The sequence below is a fragment of the Stigmatopora argus genome, chromosome 13 (genome assembly GCF_051989625.1).
Source record: "Stigmatopora argus isolate UIUO_Sarg chromosome 13, RoL_Sarg_1.0, whole genome shotgun sequence".
NCBI lineage: Eukaryota > Metazoa > Chordata > Actinopteri > Syngnathiformes > Syngnathidae > Stigmatopora > Stigmatopora argus.
In genome coordinates this window covers 950,599-958,050 of record NC_135399.1, presented here as the reverse complement: position 1 = coordinate 958,050, position 7,452 = coordinate 950,599, and positions in this window count along the sequence as shown.

The following is a 7,452-nucleotide window of genomic DNA, read 5'->3' as shown; positions in this document are numbered from 1 at the left end:
TAAACTTTACTGGACTGAAAACCTGATCCAATAAGATAAAGGAGACCAAATTGTCCAGCCCACACAGCTTTTTATGGCTTGCTGGCAACTGCAAAAAAGTAGTGGGCAGGGAAATTGCATGGAAAAAAATTAACCATTGCTATGGTTTATGGGGTCAGTGTTCAAAGCATATGCATATAAAGAGTTATTTTTGAAATTTGATTACACCATCATTTTTTAAAATGCTCTTTGGCCTCTTAAAATTTTATTTTGCTAACCTTGACTTTTATTTGCCCAACTGTCAACATTGCACATTTAAGCTTTTTTTTAAATCAGTCAAAATGCAGCTTTGCCAACATTTTCCACATATTTGCATTTAGAAATATAAGTTATCAGTTTGTACAGGTGACGGGCTTAACCTAACAGTAGTATTTTTTTTACAAGATCTTAATAGCTACTTGGCAACAAATTTTGTATTTGATTAATGATTCTCCTTGACAGACAGAAGAAAAACTATTCTGAGACATGTAACACTGTGACACGTCTTTTGATGACCTTGTCATAAATATCAACTTTGAAAGGTGTCCTTTTCCTTGAGATTTCACATTATATGAACACGCCATCCCCTACAAATGGAGGGAGCTGTTGGGAGGGTGGGGGCTAATTTACAGTTTACTATGATATAGAAGACTTTAGCCTGTGGTGAAATATGACTGAGCTGGAAAAAGGCCAAGCATAAAACGAGTAGAAATGATAATTCTGTCCACTTTTAAGTAATACGCTGGGTGCTTGCCCTATCTCACCTCTCAGTATTCCTTCCCGGCTGAAAGTATCTGGAGACATGCACTGTCATTATTGAACAGCATACCTACTACATTTGACATCGCATTTCCTGGTAGCACACCCACCGCCTACACAGTTTATTACATGCGGCATCCGTTGCACAATCTGTACACTAGCACCACCAAAGCTCTGCTCGGAGGTCCCCATAATATTTTATCTATGCTATGTCATTTTCTGAGCATCTTGAGAAATGAGCAGCCATTTTGAGAGCAGGCTACCATTCCAGTGGTAAGGACATCTCCAATAAGACAATGGCTCTCTATAGTGTTTTTCTGTAGTTAGGTTAGAAATGAATTAATGTTTACTCCTAACATTTAATTGGATGGGATAACTTTATTCATCCCGTATTCGGGAAATTTCATTGTCACAGTAGCAAGAGGGTGAGAATGCAGATACAGGAAAGGCATAGTTACACATAATTAGAAGTTAGACAATACATTTGCAAAGGCCTCAGAACAACAAAGCAAGAAGCACAAAGTACAAAGCAAGTCTTCCACAAGATGGGGAATTTCTGCAGACTGTGACCAAGGTTGAAAATAAGCAGAGTCACTCTTCCACACAGTTCCTCAGTAGTCTGGAGCTGAAGAATCAACATTAGCAAAGTAGAACCCCTCGACTCCGTTTCCGGCCTGGTAAGCGCCAACAGCTCTTCCATCTTATCCCATAATGGAATGGTTGCTCTGAAGCATCGCTTCTTCTCCCGGCACTTTTGTCTAGCTCCGAATTTCCAGCGGCATTGAGGTGTTGCTCCTTCTGCTGCGTATTGTTCACAGCTAGTCCCACGTGTATGACAGCGTGGGCATGGCTGAATGGTTCCAAAAAAGAAGTAACAGAAAGAAGCCAGGCTAACAGAACAAAGAAAGTTGTAAAAACATTAAAGTATAAAGTACAAAGTAAATTAAAATGAATGTATTAAGAAATATTAAAATGTAATAAAAAAAAGATAGAAAGGCTGTAAAACACGAAAAACAAATAAGAGTGGACAGAGCTACTACCACTGGCTGCCGTGTGACGCCGCCATCTTCGAAAATAATAATAATTAAAAAAAATATAATACGCCGTTTAATGGTTTTACACATCATAAGAGGTCATCTGAGCCATTCTTTGTCTCCCTCACCTCAGACCAGTTTGCCATGGGTGACCCTACCAGGTGCTCAAGGCCCTAGACAACATAACTCCAAGGATCCCTGGGACACACTAACCCTACCACCATGATAAGGTAAGGACTCGTCGTTGGAGCGCATTTAGAAGAATTCAGACATAATTGTCTTTAATAGTCCAATGTTCTATGCAATTTCAAAGGAATCTGATTGCATTCCCTGAGGGGGGGATGATGTGCTCTTTGGCTGTGGTGACTATCACCCCATGGGGTGGGGGAAACGCATGCTGGGCCAGGAATGTGGCACGGCGGGAGTCAAGCCTAATTGTTTTATCAGGAGATGTGATACCTCGACTGCTCATGCCAGGCAGGTGACAATCTCACCCCACTCGTGTGTGACAATCTCAGCCCGCTCCCACCTCAACCTCGTAGTGAGTGGCTCTGGAGATCCCCAAGCTGCAACTGACTTCAAATTCCTATAACATCTAATTTAGCAAATCATTATTATATAGAAAAAAACAGTAAAATGTCATTTTGACCACATTGATAACACAATAACAAAATACATTCATTCATTCATCCATTCGTCTTTTGTATCGCTTATCATAACAAAGTACAGTCATACCTTTACTTAGGAATGCCTCTAGATATGACATTTTCAGGTTACGGAAGCTTTTTTTATATGCAAATAAATGCCGCAAGATAGGAAAAGAAGATTCAACTTATGAAATCCGCCCGAAACGTCAATACATTTCCCATCCTTTATTTTATTTTGAAACTGTCACAGATGCTTTGATTCTTATTCTCACTGGTGGACCTTAAAAGGAATATAATGAGAAGGCGGACGAGGGGGAAGCAGCGAGTCTTTCAACAGAAATGCTGGAGAAATTTCACGAACTTCCTGTCTTTGTAGAAGACAGTGGTGCTTTGGCGGCGCTTGTTGATGTACATTTTGAGAAAAAATGGTCTAAAGACAATTGCCTTTGATGACTTTTAATAATTAATAAATGCAGAAGGCAAACATAGTAAGTTCATAAAATTTCTCCCCCGTTTTTTATGTTTCCAATTTGTGCTGGTGGAATGGTGGCTGCTTCCTCCTCAGCCGCCTTATGGTTGAAGTCCCGTGTATTGCCGAGCATTGCAATAACTCCTGCTCCGTTGAGAGTTTGTTTTGGTGCCCCTCAACCAACTCGTCAATATCCTTCTTACTGACCACCAGCCCCATCGGTGTTAATCCCTCAACACAATTTCACCCACCGCAGGCCGCAGTTCAGGATGAGGCTCGACTGTCAGTTCCTTCGAAGGCACTCGGTAGCCAGAGCTTCCTGCAAGCAAAACTTCAAGCACACAACCAATAATGGCGATGAAAAAAAACAAGAGAATCTTGAAACATGATGAGTTGTTGTTGACTGTGAGCCCGCCAGAGGCAGTCGGCCACAGCTTCTTCCAAGCATAAATTTAAGCACACAACGGCGGTCAAAGAAACATGGAGGGTTGCTGTGAGACAGCCAATGAGAGCCCAGTAGAGTGCAAGGAAATTCTCAAGCAAGAAGCAGTGCATGCGCGAACATTTCAAAATAAAATAACAGATATAGGAAATGTGTTGACATTTTCGTAACTGGGATCATTTTTTTGTATCATAAGGCATTCATTTGCATCTCAAAAGATTTCGTAACCTGCAGATTTCGTACCTAAAGGCATTCGCAAGTAGAGGTATGACTGTGTTTAGATATGATTATGTGCATTTGCTCGTGTGCTACGTTAACTTCCTCCTTCCTGTACTGTACTGCAGCACGAATAGAACACATTTATTTTAATACATCAATGAATAATTTCCTATCAGGTTTTTTCATTTTTGTCTGTTTCTCACATCTTTCATACAAAATTGGGACACTTCATTTTTAAAGGGTTTCATTGGTAGTTTTTTTTTAGGACCGTGTATTGAATGACATCATTTACTGTTATGCTCGAGGGCGGAGGGCGGCAAAACAGGCAAACCAACAAAAGCTTTTTGTTTATTGAGAGTGTTCCAGGGGAAGGCGAAGGCGAAGGTACAATGACGAAGATAGGTTTCACTCAAGAACAACAATGGGAATGTTGTTTTTTTGGTTTCAATGATGAAGATCCTGATCGATTTCACGTGCCTCATGATTCCTTCCTTCTATTTCAAAATTCAGTACAGAGAGTTTAAGCATTGATAAGCCAAAACAGAAATTTCATCAAATGATTGTTTCTGAAAAAGTTGCTCCTGGTTTAGATTATTTAATGTATATATATGTGTCTTCAGGGCGGCCCGGCAGCTTGAAAGGTTAGCACGTCGGCCTCACAGCTCTGGGGTCCTAGGTTCAAATCCAGGTGGGTCCTTCTGTGTGGAGTTTGCATGTTCTCCCACAGCCTGCATGGGTTTTCTCCGGGTAAACCATTTTTCTCCCACATTCCAAAAACATGCATGGTAGGCTGATTGGACACTAAATGGCCCCAAAGTATGAGTTTGAGTTTAAATGGTAGTATATCTCCTTGTGCTCTGGATCGACTGGCCACTGCCTCTGGCCCGAAGTCAGCTGGGATAGCAACCCTTGTGAGGGTAGAGCGGTTCAGAAAATGAATGAATGAATATAGCAAACATTCTTATTGTTGGTTCTTTCACACACATTCTCATTCATACACCGAAGACCACATATCTCTCCCAGTCTTCTCTGCTGGCTAACTTCATAATGCAGGTCAATCCGACAATACCACCACGGCAGCAAAGCCATGCTGGAAGTCACTATGGTTGCAAGCAGCCATGAGGAAAAATTACCTTTCCATTGACTTCTATTTTGTACCTTTATGCCAATTTTTCCTAGATGGCGCTGTCACGCGGCAGCCGGTGGCAGTAGCTCTGTCCACTCTTATTTGTTTTTCGAGTTTTACAGCCTTTCTATCTTTTTTATTACATTTTAATATTTCTTAATACATTCCTTTTAATTTACTTTGTACTTTATACTTTTTACTTTAATGTTTTTACAACTTTCTTTGTTCTGTTAGCCTGGCTTCTTTCTGCTACTTCTTTTTTGGAACCATTCAGCCATGTCTACACTCTCATACACATGGGACTAGCTGTGAACAATACGCAGCAGAAAGAGCAACACCTCTATGGCACTGGAAATCCGGAGCTGGACAAAAGTGCCAGGTGAAGAAGCGACGCTTCAGACCAACCATTCCATCTATTATTATGGGAAAGACTTCCTGATTGTGGTTCCAGTTTTATCAACTCTACAACGTCTTTTTCTTGAGTCTGTATCCGTTTTTGCTACTGCCACTCAAGTGGCAGCCGGTAGTGGTAGCTCCGTCCGCTCTTGCTCGTTGATAGGTTCACCCTTTAGGCATTCCCAAATGCACACACAAATCAAAACAGACATCTGACTCATAACTGGTGTCTTGCAAGAGAGAATCGATCCACACGCATCTTCGGTCAAGATCATTCTCCCGAATCGATGTCTCTCTTGCTTATTTATTACATAAGATTTAACAACATGAATCTCAGTTCTCAAAATAATTGAAGGTCTGTCGGATCTTCCCGAGGGAGGGCTGTGGACAACACTGTCAAAAGTCAAAACAATTGTAAGTCCCCCGGATCCGAGGAAGCAGTATCACCCCCTGGTGCAAAGTCGAAGTGAAAACAATTGAGAGTCCTCCAGATCTACGGTGTGAACAAGCGTGTGAGAGGTCGATGGTCCAAATATATACTAATAATAATCAGCAAAGCGTTCTTCATTGCAAGCAAATCATGTAATGTATACTGAAGACTGACATATTTTAACCATATAATCTAATGAAGAATATGACATATTTTAATCATATATTTTATTACAGCTGCTTTATTTTTACATATTACTACTGTATGATTAAACACTTGTTTTCAGCTCGATGACCACGCGAACAGAATGTTCCCTTATAATATTGCTTGTACAATGAATAAAGGTTCTTTGTATTAGATATTCTTTTGAGGTTGATTACAGACAGCTTCATACAAGGCCAAGCTGATAAGGAGGCGAGCGGAGTGGAGCTCCAATGCCAGCGGAAAAACAGAGACAACGGAGAGTGGAAAAATCCCAAGGAGAAAGAGACCCTTCAAGACAGTCATGGACCAGTCATCATCTTATTGTTAATCAGCTAATGAATATTCATATTTGTATTATTATAACTGGGCAAACTTGGGTTTGGGCGTTGTCTCTCTCATCCTCCACTGGGTACAGAGACGCTCAACTGGCTTATGTTTGGGGGGGACCCGAAGCTCTGTATAGATCAATTTGTCAAGAATAAATCATCTGTGGATTAACCCGTTCAATCCTGGTCTGTCTCCTCCGATGCTGAATATGCGCCATTGTTAGACAAGATAAGACAAAGTTTTAGGCATTGGAGTCAGATGCTAAAACTTAACGTCTAACAATTTTGGTGACCCCGTCCGTGAGGGGAGACACAAGACTAGTCGACGCCGGATTCTGGGACTTCGAAGAAAAATACGACACACGTCGGGGACGTAACACGTCCGGGACGTGATATTAATCAAAGGGGTAGTCTGGGACACCCCGCCAGAGTCCGGGACTTCGAAGAAAAATACGACGCACGTCGGGGACGTGATATTAATCAAAGGGGTAGTCTGGGACACCATCTTTCTGTGGTGACTTTTCTAACAGGCACCTGAAATCAACTAAAAGGTAAGCAGAATACCTGTTACTTTACTGTCAAAATTCTGCCATTGGAATTTTTTAATTATGGAGAAGTCACAGTAGAAATTTGATTTATATAATACGATTATTTGTTCAGTGAACATTTTCGTGATTATACATGAAATCAGGGATTTCAAGGGAATCTGGGATTCCTAAACGGTCGTATTAAAACAATTATATGAAATCAGGGATTTCAAGGGAATCTGGGATTCCTAAAAGGTCATATTAAAAGATGTCTTCAGCAGGGAAACGACTGGGTCCACAGATGTTTGATTCCTAAGATTGATTATAAAAAATTCCAAATTCTTAGAATTGAATATACTAAAATTCTAAATTTATCCGGTGATTTGTGATGACTGGATTGGGGAACATGGAAGGAGAGCTTGAGAGAGAATGTGAAAATGTGTGTGGGTGTGTTGGAAGGAATGCTGAAAAAGATAAGGATGCCGACGGAGAATGGAATGAATTGATGAGTCTGTACAGAGATGTAGAAGCACAGGTTCTGAGTGGGGTTCAAAGTAAAAGACAACCTAAAACTAGACGTGAGTTGGAGAAACAATTTTGTACGTTGAAAGGAAATTTACATTTTACGGGTGAAAAGGGCGAAAGGAATATGAATGGTTTGTCCATTGGTTTGCAAAAAATAGAGCGTGACGTCACAGCTAAGAAGGCATAACTATAGAGGCAAAGGAGGGAGGTGAGTAGGTGGAGGCGTGAGAGAGAGGAGGTATTTTTCCCATCCGCCCTCAGAGAGGAGGCATGATATATGATCCTCTTGTTCTTAGAGATGTGGCTGCATTGACTGAGAAGTGAGTAGGT